General features: G+C 36.0%; 1 long non-coding RNA gene across 1 annotated transcript; it reads left to right on the top strand.

Moving 5' to 3' along the window:
- The first annotated feature begins 1,946 nt into the window (after positions 1-1,946).
- Positions 1,947-14,005, top strand: LOC123870098. Its single transcript, XR_006797005.1, has 3 exons — positions 1,947-1,962; positions 5,775-5,896; positions 13,995-14,005. It is a non-coding gene; the product is annotated as an uncharacterized LOC123870098 (long non-coding RNA).
- Positions 14,006-14,227: the final 222 nt, after the last annotated feature.

Here is a 14,227-nt window from a genome sequence, read left to right as displayed (position 1 = left end):
ACGTTTGACAGACAGCCTTTCAATCCAAATACCGTTTCATTTGTACATAAATATTATAAAGTCAAGCTCGTTTTGTTATGTTGTATTAAAATATGGAAGCTAAAAATGTAAACAACTTTTTTTACTAAACCCTTGAATTTAATGTAGGCAATACTTACTCGATATAATCATGTTTCAATAGTTTGTAGATGTACAATGTACATAGTAGGTAGGTAAGTACTTCAACATCAACAATAGGTACATTCACAACAGGTACCTACATTATGTAATTTACCTACATAATCTTTAAAAAAGCATAGGTACACATGCTTTTTGCAGAAGCATACTTTAAATAGATTTTTGAAGAGTGGATAATTTTGTTATGAAAACCTAGGTCATTCCTCATTCCCACAAACAACTTTTTGACTTCCTTGAGGCTGAGCGCATGAGTCGCAAATGTATTACGGTTTCCAGTTTGACTATTATTACGTAGATCACCAAATCTCTTGTCGCTAAGAGTATTTTCACACAACATCGTTTTCTTTTTACTCAACGCGTTGTACCTACTTCTACTAAGTCTATAAAGAATCTTCATTAAACCCAATTTTAATGGCACAGCGATGGTTATATTTTAAACAAACGTGTAAAGACTTGACATGAACACTATTTAATACATCGCCCCGCAATCAATCACCGAAAGCGTTCACAGGAAACTGATTCATGTTAAAATAATACAAAGCCTTTATCGATCATCTTCAGGCAGAGCAGCGCCGAAATGGATATTTAATGTGAAAAAAATATAACATAAAACTCTTTTTATTCTATGTTCTGGTCATGACTGTCTTAATTACCGGTTTACTATGATTTATTGTATAATGCTGGAATAATTTTGTGCCTTGGCGGGGCCCGATGACGTATGACGCTCTCTCGAACAGGTTGAGTTGCCGCCGGCGTTACGAAGGTACCGCCGACATAGAATAATATGTGAAACGCAGATATGTCTAAGCCGTAACGAAAGAGCATCATCATCCTAACCATCCCCTTGGCAACCTGGGCGGTCTACTCGGCTTCTGGAGTGAGCTTGGATGGCTGGAGTGAAGACTTCGGCGGCGAGGGGCAACGCACGCACAACAGACGGAAACGTTTAAGTGCGGAAACCGCAGAGACGAAAGAAGAAAGAAACAGAGAGAAGAAAGTAAGAAAGAAGAATCCCAACCATTATCGGCTCACTACTAAGGACTCTCCTCTTCGAATGAGGAGATAAGATAAGATAATTTATTTTCCAGAAAGTTGGTACAAGATTAAGAAAGATGAAAATTTATAATTAGACCCTTTACTTTCATCAGGGTTTCATCTTCTTGTGTATATTGAAACTTAACTACAGGCTATGTGACATTATCTTGCATTGTGTTTCTGTGTATATGTGAGTAAAAAAGAGTTATAAATAAAACAAGTACATACAATTCTGTACAATGTGATACTTTGTATAGGCACAAATTAAATAGAACGCGTAGCTTGGTGCATCTTTATATTATTTGATCTTCGGTAACATGAGCGCATGCAACTTCTTGCCTTCGCGTTATAAATAATACAATAATGACAAGAAATTATCTCGGTTCGACTCTCGCCGCATGCTAGCCAGACCCGCTTATAAACTAGCCTTAGGACCTACTTATTAATGCAACTGGATTCTTAATTAAAGCATACGTTTCGATCTACTAAAGGGGAGCGCAATAAAAATAAATTATATGCCTTTGAAAGCAATTGGCTCTTGACTCACCAGAGTTAGCAGTAAAACATGCTTTATTATATTAAAATGTTATATTATGTTTTACAAATAATGTTGTAAAGCATGAGCAAATGAATAATTAATTTAATATCAATAAAATCAGAATTAATTATGCTGAACTTCATTTTAGTCGTTCTGGTATTAGGTAATTTGAATAATAAGTTATTATGTGAATTCAAATAATTCATAATAATGTTATCTAACATAGAATTTCATTATAAATGTCGTGTTGTTTAGAGAAATTTGGAAGGCCCGTTTTATTTCTAAATTAGATTACCGTAGTAGGAAGGAATTTTATGGGGTAGTATTTGTAAAACCTCGTGAGGAAACCTGTATGCCTGGGAGTTCTCCATAATTTCCCAAAGGTGTGTGAAGTTTGCCGATTTTTACTTGGCCAGCATGGTGGTAAACCCTTTTCATTCTGAGAAGAGACCCGTACTCAGTAGTGGCCCTGGGATGATCATGATGATGATCTAGGTAGTGTTGCTTCATCGAACCTTGCAGAAACTAAAGGTTAAGACAAGATTCTTAGGGTTCAAGGGTTCGATACCCGGCAGGGGCAGTTTAGGAATTTAATCATTTCTAGAATCATCACTGGTCTAGTCTAGTGGGAGGCTACGGCCGTGGCTGGTTTAGCGTTCCGGTTACGACATCTTGCAAAAACCGATAAGGGGTAAGTATGGGTTTAAACTGCCATGCCCATTACAAGTTAGCCCGCTACCACTTTAGACCAAATCATCACTTACCAGTTACCACCAGGTGAGATCGCAGTCAAGGGCTAAGTTGTAATCGAATAAAAAACACACCGGTCAAGTGCAAGTTGGATTCGCATACGAAGGGTTCCATAGGGAATCGTACAAAATGTACGTGCAACACTACAATGTTGTGTTTTTTGTGCTTTATCCACAAATTCACGGTTTTCCCCTTTACTTGTGCTATAAGACCTACCTATGATTCTAGGTCAACGGGTCTATAGATTTGATTCCCTTGAATTGATAGACATGACAGACAGACAACGAAGTGAGCCTATAAGGGTTCCATTTCCCTTTCGAGGTACGGAACCATGGAATGCATTGTCAGTAAGTATCAGGGTGGTCAAAACGAGCCCACCTCTAAATAATACCGCGAAAACAAACAACATCGACGTGTTACATGCTTACGAGAGTACACAATCACCGATTGTTCGCTTCTTGCCGCGGCTCGGCTTACCATCGTGACGTCAGAGCTCACGTTACCCCACAGGAGGATGATATTTATTGAATCTGGACCCGTGCCGGCTAAGACAATGTTCCTAAAGAACATGCCGTTAATTACAAACAAACATGACGCAATGTGATTATAGTGTGAGAGCTAGACTATTAGGATAATGCCTATGTCAAAAATAAATTATTTCTTGATCAACCCATTTCCGCTCCACTACTGAGTATGGGTCTCCTCTCAGAATGAGAAGGGCTTAGGCCATAGTCTGCCACGCTGGCCCAATGCGGATTGGCAGACTTCACACACCTTTGAGAACATGGAGAACTCTCAGGCATGCAGGTTTCCTCACGATGTTTTCTAAAATTCGTGAAATCCACGTCCGCTGTTAGTTTTAAGTTTGCTAACCGTTTTAAATTATCGATTTAACAAAAAAAAAGTACGCCAAATTATGTCAAATGTCTATGACGTCTCATCTGTGAATCATACAAGCTCCCTCACTAAGCGAGCGTTTTGACGCTTGATAAAAAGTCACTGATTTGAATAGTAGTTGCCATCCATATTGAAACAAACGATGTTTATTCTCTTAATCTACTTATATAAGTATGAAGTAGGCTCTCCCTGAAATGCGTTAGAGACGCTCTACTCACGACTCATAGACCTTGTCACTGCAAGCTAACAATTAAATCATGCTATGAGTAAAAATCGATTCCAGAAGGTTTAAAGCGCCGCGCAACTTACGTCGCTTACGCGTTTCTCAGAAGTTTCTGTAATTGTGCATAAGTCAGTCAAGTTAAAGTCATCTAGACATACTAGGTATATTAATTTAATATTTTAACATTGTGTTCTGCATTACGCATGTTCAAAAATCTAATATGTACATCCTTTTAGTATTCTATAAATTTACTACGTAGCTTATACAAACACAATTCGAAATTTTTATCAAACTTTACAACACCCCTTTCCTTCGCCGGGGCTTAAAACGGTCGCGATATTACGTGGTTATGGAAATTGCACGCGTGGGTGAAAGTCCACAAGAGGCAATAAAAGTCAATGGCCTGAAAAAATAGTCCCCAGTTACGTTAACATAGTTGGAACGTTACCCACTTACTTTTGTGACCCGAAATTTTTATTACGTTACGGTACGACTTTTGTAACAATGAATATAGCGATCGGGTTCCGATTTAAATAAATATTTGTTTGACGTCCTTAATTTTGAATTGAGCCATTTATCAGTTCATTTTATTTGGTCCGTTATGTTTTACAATAAATACACAAGCGAACACCCACATAAACTTGACAAGTTCACACTATACTTACTTAGTAAAAGCATTTTCAAAGTTTATGTTTAAAAAAAAGTTTAAAGGCAATTTGATTTTTACTGCTATCTTACCTGGAAGATGGAAAAAGGCTAACTTGCAAGATAGTTTTAGTAAATAATATGTACTCCTAAATACTTCTAATCGGTTTTTACACGGTATCGTACTGGAATTAGGGTATTTTGCCGACGTGTGTTAAAAAATAGATAAAACGAATAAGTACAAAAACTATTTTAGAATTTTATGTTATTTTGTTTGCTAAGCCAAAAATAATAATCATTATGAGATATACACCATAGTACCTTTTTAAAACATAATATTTCACCCTCCTTGTAATTTAAAAGTCCTTGTAATTTTGTTCCGCTTAATTTGTGGATAGCTCTTAGATTAATTACGTTTTGTTAGTGCTTCTGTTTAGACTTGAAAGCGCTATTGTTGAGAGCCCTGAAGAGATATCATTCACGTACTTTTTGTTATACATTTACATACGTATATTGTCTCGAGGGGTTTATCTTTAGTCCTTGGTACTATTTATTATACTGCAAAATTCAAAATTAATTTCTGGATCTTATTGTTAGTAGGTATAATAGTTAGTATAATATAGGTACAAAGTATAAAACTAACAATGAGACGGGTTTTACTTGTTAATCCGTTAATATTAATTAATTTCACTTACTATAGCTGCTTGAGCTTTTTTTAATGATAGATATACATATTAGTTGACTTTAGTTTTGTTTCATCATTATCGTCATCATCATCATCAACCACTCTATTCCTCCAAGAGTCCAGCTGAGGACATAGGTCTCTTGTAGGGACTTCCACGTACCAGGGACTTGCGCCGCCTGAACCCAGCGGCCTCCTGTAACTCACCTGATGTCGTCCGTCCACCTAGTGGGGAAAGATCCAACGCTGCACTTTTTGGTACAAGGTCGCCACTTCAGCACCTTTAGGTCCAACCCAACGTTTATCGGTTTTTTGAACTATGTGCCCTACCCATTGCCACTTCAGTTTCGCCATACACTGAGCTATGTAGTTTTCTTTAGTTTGCTTAAAAGTTAACCTTTCACGAAGAAATACGTAAGCGACACGATTTACCTGTTGCTTTAGACCTTCTGGAGTTAGGTTTTTCACTCCTATCAGGATTATATTGTTAGTTCGCCGTAACAAGGTCGTAAAGGCATCTAGAGCAACTCTTACACATTTCAACGAGAAGCTAGGTTGGTACTGCAAACTAAGGAAAACTAGGGTCTACAGCTGTAGGTAACTGCTAAAGCGGCCAGGCGACAGTAGTTAAAATGAATGCAATCTGTTTGAATGTAAAAAGGTAGTAAATGTTAGAATAGTATCAAAGCTAAGTGTAAAGACAATTCGATTAGAAATTTCCAAAATATTTCGCAATGCTCTTATTTCCAATTCATTCATAACCGCTATTCATTTTTAAACATATTCCTTTTAGCGCTTTAGGTACATTTTGGCTAATTCTGTGATAGGTATACAAATCACTAAATTGACACATTTAAATCTAGTGCCATCCTTTTCCTCAGGGAGTATTATGAAAGGGATTGCAATAGATATAGACCTGTCACTATAGTTTAGTTTAGAGATTGTGCTTGTAATAGACACAGGCAGAACAGGCAAATTGTTTGCTAAATTAAAACATAAAAACAGCAGATGGACATTAATTATTGCAAATGAAAAATTGCACACCGTCATTCGTCTTTTCAAAACCCAATTTTTCTTGAAATTCAGAATTGGAAGTTTCTAAGTGAACAGAGCTTATACGTGAATTGTTTTATTTATTGTACTCCATAGTGGACATCGGGTGAAAGATTGAGAGTCGTTTAATGGTTCGGTTTACTGCTAACAGGCGCTCGACTTACCCTAGCAGCTCTCGGCTGCTGATGGATTATGGACCTGACCGAAGGACGTACCTACCTATAACAGTTAGTTAGTTTTGTCGTTTTATGGTAGGTACTTAGATTAACGATTAGTCTCCGCTAAGCTATCGGAGCGCAGTAGAGGCATTAGCGATGAATATGATTGCTAATTTTCAATCTTTTTCATTTGGTGAAATCATTGTTTTTCTTCACAGTGATTTCAAAGGCGATTTTTCGCGGAAAGAGTATTATTTAATTTTTGCACTTATAATCACTATATTAATATAACTATAATATATACTAGCTGTGCCCGCGACTTCGTTCGCGTGGAATAGTGACTTTTCGCGCTTTATATAGCCACGGACGCTCAGGCGCGAGGCGCCGTGATTCTTTAAATTGACATAACTTTTTTATTTATGAACCGATTGACATGAAATAAACACTAAATCCTAAGTGAAGCTTACTACAATATATTAGTGAAAACCGTATCTAAATCGAATAAGCCGTTTCTGAGATTAGCGTGCACAAACACACAGACAAACAGACAAACAGACAAACAGACAAACAGACAAAAAAAAAATTAATTACAATTTCGGGTTCGGCATCGATATAATAACAACCCCTGCTACTTTTTTTTTATATATTTCCATTGTACAGACACCACTTTTCTACAATTTTATTATATGTATAGATAAAGGAATTATGATCAAGATCAATGACACAAAATTTCACGGGTTGGTTTCGCGGAAAGTGAATTTTCGCACTTATGATTGTAAGTGCGAAAATTCGCTCTCCATGAAATGTAGCAAACGATTGCTTGCCATTTTCGGCTCACTACTGAGGACGAGTCTCGTCTCATGAATGAGAAGGGTTAGGCAGACCGCACTTGGTCACGCTGACCAAGTTGGATTCCATACTTGGCCACGCTGACCAAGTTGGATTCCGTACTTGGCCACGCTGACCAAGTCGGATTGGCGGACTGGTGGACTAGCAAAGTATATTTATAACTAGAACTTTGATCATCATGTATCTCGCTCGATCTCTGAATCTGATGGATTATGGAAAATATTTTTAATTTATTATTTTTTGTGGCACGTAACATGTTTGATTTTTTTCCAGGAACTCATACTTACATCTCTTGCTTATAATTTCAATAATTTTACCGACAAAGTTCAACTAAAAAACGCGTGCAAAACTGTGAAGAAAAACTAGTATCGTTTAGAATTCCCATCAGATGGCGCCGTTTGCTGTAATGGGGCGTAGGAAATATTTTGTTTTTATCAGAAACTTGAAGGAATGTGCGTGTCCTTTAAAAGCTATCTAACGCTGATTTTTACTCGGATAGAGGATTCTACGCGGTTTCAAATTCATGAAAGCCCATAAATAGTGTTTAGTTTTGCATACCATAAGGCGACTCTTTTATTTACATGGCCGAAGATGTTTTATCAATGATAATACGGTGCATTACAATAATCTCAGAATCAGTTAATTTGCTGAAGATATAATGGAAATGTATGTTCGTTAGGTTAAGCAAAGGCAAATATGATATTATATTGAAGATATTTTATGATCATAACATTATATGGCGTAAAGTTTTGTATTAGTATTTCATTTATTGCAAGATTGTAAGTAAAAAAGATGTTACATAAATTTTAAGTAGGTACGTATCACAATCTGCCATGACATGGCGTGCAAAATTTACTATCTTTACATACATTTTCAATAAGTACATAAAATATCATTTTTAATCAATAGAAAATTTAACAATTCAATATATAAATTAGCAAAAGAAGTTGTAAGTCATATTCGAAGAAAATTAAACATTAATAGGTAGGTACTCCTGGAGTCACAATTATAAAATAAATATATGTCACAATGTTACAAGTCAAAAAAATTAAATATAGAAATATAAATGTATTTCTTCAGGTGATAATATAAGAGAGACCTAATTCCGGACAAGTAGAATCACATCAAGTCAAATCAATAATGCTCATTCATACGTCTACTGTGCGATAATGCCTTAGATTGGTTGATCCGCCATCTGTTCTTTATGTCCATCATAGCCTTTAGGAGCTAGAAAATGTCTCGCTAAGTATTTCTGATCGCTCCTAATTGGTTTCTTGGAAACGACTGCAATTCAAAAAATGGTAAGACACTTTTTTTTATAGATGTAGTTACTTAATTATGTATTCGTAGATGAGTAGATGAATTTAGCCTTCTCGTCTTTAGTTCAAGCTTATTCATAACAGTATTTCTTCCATTAATGTCGCCTTGTATATTACCCGTTATGATCAAATTGCACACAGACAGTGTGCAATTTGCGAACACTAGTCCAGAGTCTACTGACTTAACGGTGTCCCGTCGATACCGTTTAGAAGGCGAACCTGTGCACGGCTTATGAAAATGGACATTACTGACTATACCTTCGACATAACTAAAACCAAAGTGATCCTATAAGGGTTCCGATTTTCTTTTTGAGGTACGGAACCCGAAAAATAAATAAGTATTGACTATAAGTCTAACTGGGGCTAGAGAAACTTATGTAGGTACAGTTCCCACTTTCTCACGCACTGCTGACAACATTTTGGACAACTCTCTCAGGTATGTACGTTAAACGTTTCCTCACGATGTTTTCTTTCAAAAGTTAGAGATGCGTGTCCGGGATAGAATTACGGACCCCCGAAATGGAAGGCGCTATATTTTACCACTAGGCTATCATATATACTCGTAAACTATCATATTAAAACTACTTTTTAGGGTTCCGTACCTCAAAAGAAAAAACGGGACCCTTATAGGATCAGTTTGTTGTTTGTTTGTCTGTCGTGTCTGTCAAGAAACCTATAGGGTACTTCCCGTTGATCTTCAAATCATGAAATTTGGCAGGTAGAAGGTCTTTTAGCATAAGTACAGGAATAAATCTGAAAACCGCGAATTTGTGCTTACATCATTAAAAAAAAAATTTAAATGTGTTTATATTTTCGAAGTAAGATAACTATACCAAGTGGGGTATCATATGAAAGAACTTTACGTATACATTCTAAAACAGATTTTTATTTATTTTTATGTATTATAGTTTTTGATTTATCGTGCAAAATGTTGGGAAAAATACCCGAGTAAGGAACCCTCAGTGAACGAGTCTGACTCGCACTTGGCCGGTTTTTGGCTTTGATTTTGGCACACTTCTATTTAACATCTTAAGAACTTAAAATGGTCAACCTTTGTGTGGTCTCATCCATACTAGTAACATATTGATTACAAGTATTATAAGTGAATCGGTAAGACGATACTCACCGGTTGCCAAATGTGACGGAATGTGATTGAGTAAGCTGTAATCGATTTGAGGAACTCCTTCGCAGGTCCGATGCTCTTCAATTAAATTATCTTTATATCTACCTATATTTATAAACTATTCGGTTAGTAAGAACAGCAGTTCAACATTTCAACAGTTAACTAATAAGTATAATTTAGTGATTGCAAATAAGCACCAATGTTAACTGTTATGGGAGCTATATGCCTGTCTTGATAGGAATTAAAAGGCACTTATGTTATGGGAATAACAGTTTTCACTTTTTTGGCAGCTAGAGGTCAATAATAAATAATAATTAATGTATTAAGTGAACTTTTTTTGCAAATGAAGATATTATTATTATTTCGTTGATGTATTTATGTATGTAACTCTGATAACTTCTGTCTTAAATTACTGTCTTGAAGTTTAATAAAATTGTAATAATTAGTATAGTTATAAGTAATACGTAAAGCATATAGTTTTTGTTTGAAAAGCTACCTATTTACTACGTCATTCAGATCAAAAAGTGGTCCTGTCTGTCAGAAATCATCGGTAGAGTGACAGGCTTTTCTGTATTGGAAAATCATTGGAAAATAGATATGTATTGCCATGCACACACGCTTCACAGTATAAACAAAAATTGGAAAGTAGTCTGAAATTATTGGAATGGTGTAAAATGGTAGTATGTATATTATTAAATACATACATGCCTACAAATCTAGTATGTAAACTGGGTTGATGAGTTCTGTGAAAGGCATTAGTCCACCTACCAGGGCATAATACCAAATTAGTAGGTAGTGTTGAGACAGAGACGAGAACCCGAGAGCCTATCCTTCTATAGTAAAATTCTACGAAGTGTCTCGGTAGCTGCATTAACTAACTACCAGGGTACCAGGGCGTAAGAATTATAGGAGAGGTTGAAGATATTAAGTGGCCAATTTGCGTAAGTTGTTACTTGGGAGGCGAAGGGGGAAATTAAACAAAGTGGCAATGTTTAGACACCGGCGTAGAGTCCGCTTGTGTATCGCAAATTAGCTATCCTCTTGACGTTGCTTGTAAAGATCTTTCACTTGTGGGCTGTTTTTTTTTAATAAAACCCTTACCGTACCAATTTTGTTGGCTCTAAATTTTTCTATGGCTCTTAAAATATTTATTAGTTTAATTGGAAAATTTGTACATATATAGAATATCAGACAGGGTTTTCAGGTAGGTACTAACTTTTTTCTTTAACTCGGTACTCTATATAATGCTAATTTTGTATAGTACTGAGAACAGACTCTTTCTAAGGATAGAATATACTAAAAAAGGTACCCTAGAAATTCATAAAAAGCACGTTATCTTGGTACGTGTTTTGCATGAGATTCTGAGGCATGAAAGTCGTAGAAACTCCTCTATGACTTTTATTAAAATATTTCTTTCGAATTCACCCTTCACACTAATATTATAAAGGCGAAAGTTTGTGTGTGTGTGTGTATGTATGTGTGGGTGGATGTGTGTGTGTTTGTTACTCCTTCACGCAAAAACTACTAGACGGATTTGGCTGAAATTCGGAATGGAGATAGATAATATCCTGGATTAGCACAAAGGCTACTTTTTATCCCGGAAAACCAAAGAGTTCCCACGGGATTTCGAAAAACCTAAATCCACGCGGACGAAGTCGCGGGCGTCAGCTAGTTTTATATAAAAGTCAAAACTTCGGGAACACGTGATCTTTTGATATGAAAACCACGGTTCTCTCTACCAGGCTATTACAACTTTACAAGACTATGTATAGCTATAATATTACTGCACCTTGATTAAAGACTGCGTCCCATAGCTCATGACAAAGACCTCTACCTACACAAAGATCAAAGATAAAATTTTAATGTTCCATAATTGTGCAATTACTATGCCTACGTAAACACACTGTCGAGAACAGATAAGAGAGAGCGCAGGCTTATCAATAGAGCCTGGGGCCATGCTACTTCAGTTGATTGCAAACATATACTGCAGGGTAATAGTAATGCTTCTGGTAATGCCTTCATCGCGCACCTGCGTCTATGACATTCTTGATAAGGTTCAAGACATAAAAGAGAGCGATTTATCGTTTTAAAGTTAAAGAAGAAATCATAACCTAATTAAATAGAACAGCCGCTTCTAGGTACATTTATTTGAGTATATAAAGAATAAGAAACAAGTATAACTAAATAGATACATAATTTATGTCTTCTACCTTCCTATATCTATCACTCTAGATGTGATTATGGGTAAAAGACAGAAGTCATCTTTATCAGCTATACCTACGAGAAATCGTATCGATCGTTTTTTAGCTATACGAGAAATCATAATACAGACTTGGAATACAGATCCCACCAAAAACATTTCATGTAAAATGTTGCCAAGACTCACAAGTTCATAATGCTTTCACTGTTAAAAAGTGATGAGATCTCTAGTAGAGCCAAGCCCCTAGCTGAGCTTAGAATTGCGCTGCCCATGGGACCTATCCCAAGTCCAAAGTATATAGCTCTTAAATGCTCTTGAGTATATCACATTTATAACAATAAAGAACAAATAACTCTACTTACAAGCTCTGATTTTACAAACCCTAAATCTTGGTTAAAAAAGGACGGCTTGGCCGTTTAATGTTCGTGGTACTTTTATCTGATATGACATTTAAGCCCGGAATAGCTTGTGCGACAATCATGAAGTATAATAAAAATTAGTAATTGTCGAACAAACTATTCCTTATGACCTTAATATAATATGTTATGCCATGTAATGCTTTCACGAACATTAAACGGCCAAGCCGTACTTTTTTAATCAAGATTTAGGGTTTGTAAAATCAGAGCTTGTAAGTAGAGTTATTTGTTCTTTATTGTTATAAATGTGATATACTCAAGAGCATTTAAGAGCTATATACTTTGGACTTGGGATAGGTCCCATGGGCAGCGCAATTCTAAGCTCAGCTAGGGGCTTGGCTCTACTAGAGATCTCATCACTTTTTAACAGTGAAAGCATTATGAACTTGTGAGTCTTGGCAACATTTTACATGAAATGTTTTTGGTGGGATTTCATTTCTTTTTGGCAGGTGCCCTAGATTTTTTTTTTGGATCTATTTTTTGTAGGTACCTACATCATTTTCATGGCCCGCTCTCTATCGTTACCTCTTTTTTTAAAAGCTTTTATTCTTGCAATGTATGTAACTATGTTTGTTTGGGTGGAATCTTGCAACTCAATTTTAAAGCAGATATATCAAATTTCAGTCTTTTAGGACTTCAGGAAACACATTTTTTAAATGTACAGACTGGGAAAAGTTTATTTTCCTGTTGTTTTAATGAAATCCCTAGCCTACATACCAAATTTCAGTCTTCTAGGACTTAGGGAAGTATTTTAGAACTTTTGACTAGAGGGGTTTTGAATGGCAATAAATCTGAAACCATAACAGGTAGACAATTGATACTTGGCACGTTTGATAAGTCTGTCAAGGACATATTATCCTGAAAATATCAGCATTCTAGCGATAGACTTTACAAATAATTTGCTTCCCCCATACGTGGGAGTGGAGGGGGAAATTTTTAAATTTCTTAATTTTCCTGTAGTTTGTATGCAATTTCTAGTGTACACACCAAATTTCAGTCTTCTAGGACTTCGGGAAGTACCCTAGAATTACAGACTAGAAGTTTTGACTGTCAATAAATCTGAAACTATAAAAGCTAGACAATTGATACTCAATGCGTTTAATAAATCTGCCCAGGACATCTTATCCTGAAAATATCAGCTTTCTAGCGACAGATTTTACAGATTTGCTTCACCCGTAAGAGGCGTAGAGGGGGGGCATTTCCAATTTCTTAATTTTCCTGTAGTTTGTAGTCAATTTCTAGTCTACATACCAAATTTCAGTCTTCTAGGACTTCGGGAAGTACCTTAGAGGTTTTGAGTAGAGGTTTTGATGATCATCAGTGAGGGACGAAATCGGCGTATTTTAGGTATCAATAAATCTGTAACCATAAAAGCTAGATATTTGATATTTAGTATATTTGGTAAATTTGCTGAGGACACCTTATACTGAAAATTTCAGCTTTCTAGCGTCATCCAGACCGAAGTTATGACGGGTCGAAAATACGGCGAAACACTTCGAGAAAAAGGTACGTAGCGCCCCGGCCGCCGTTTGGCTCGTCTTGGCGGGGGCACTGCCGTGCCCCCTGATTAGTAAGTTTCAAAATTACTTAGAATCCATTGTGTGCCCAACTAATATAGATAGTAATTAAAACAGTTATTATTCTATTTATTTGGGTAGTCAAAAAATATAAAATAATAATACTAAAACTGGCTAAAAATATGACTTATTCTACTAGTCTTATCGGTATAAAAAGGTTTGTTTTTCAATTAGATAATACCAAACTAAATAGATACGAGTAAATCTCTTCTTTTCTTTACATACTATTTCAGACGCTGATATCAGCTAAATTGACATGTCATGACCTTGGATGAATAAATACTCGTCATGACATGAATTTTGGGGCTAATTTGTGGCGGAATGCTAAGACGAAAGTAACTAAACATAGTAGCAACAGAATCATATACGTAATTAAGGAATTACAAGGGAACGGATTAACGCACATACAAACATACTCACAATCAAGTATAATTCTAAAATAGCAGCAAAAAATACGCTTTAGTTCTTCCTTTACGCCATCAATTCTCCCTAGTACTGATAAATCTATCTCCAAAAATGGCCGAAGGCGTTTTAGTTGCATAAATTATGGTGATATCATCTTTGAAATAATAATTCTCTAAGTTT

Source organism: Maniola jurtina, chromosome 12, assembly GCF_905333055.1.
Source record: "Maniola jurtina chromosome 12, ilManJurt1.1, whole genome shotgun sequence".
NCBI classification, from domain to species: Eukaryota; Metazoa; Arthropoda; class Insecta; order Lepidoptera; family Nymphalidae; genus Maniola; species Maniola jurtina.
Note: the sequence above shows the minus strand (reverse complement) of the source record. Positions and strands in the feature narration are given on the sequence as shown.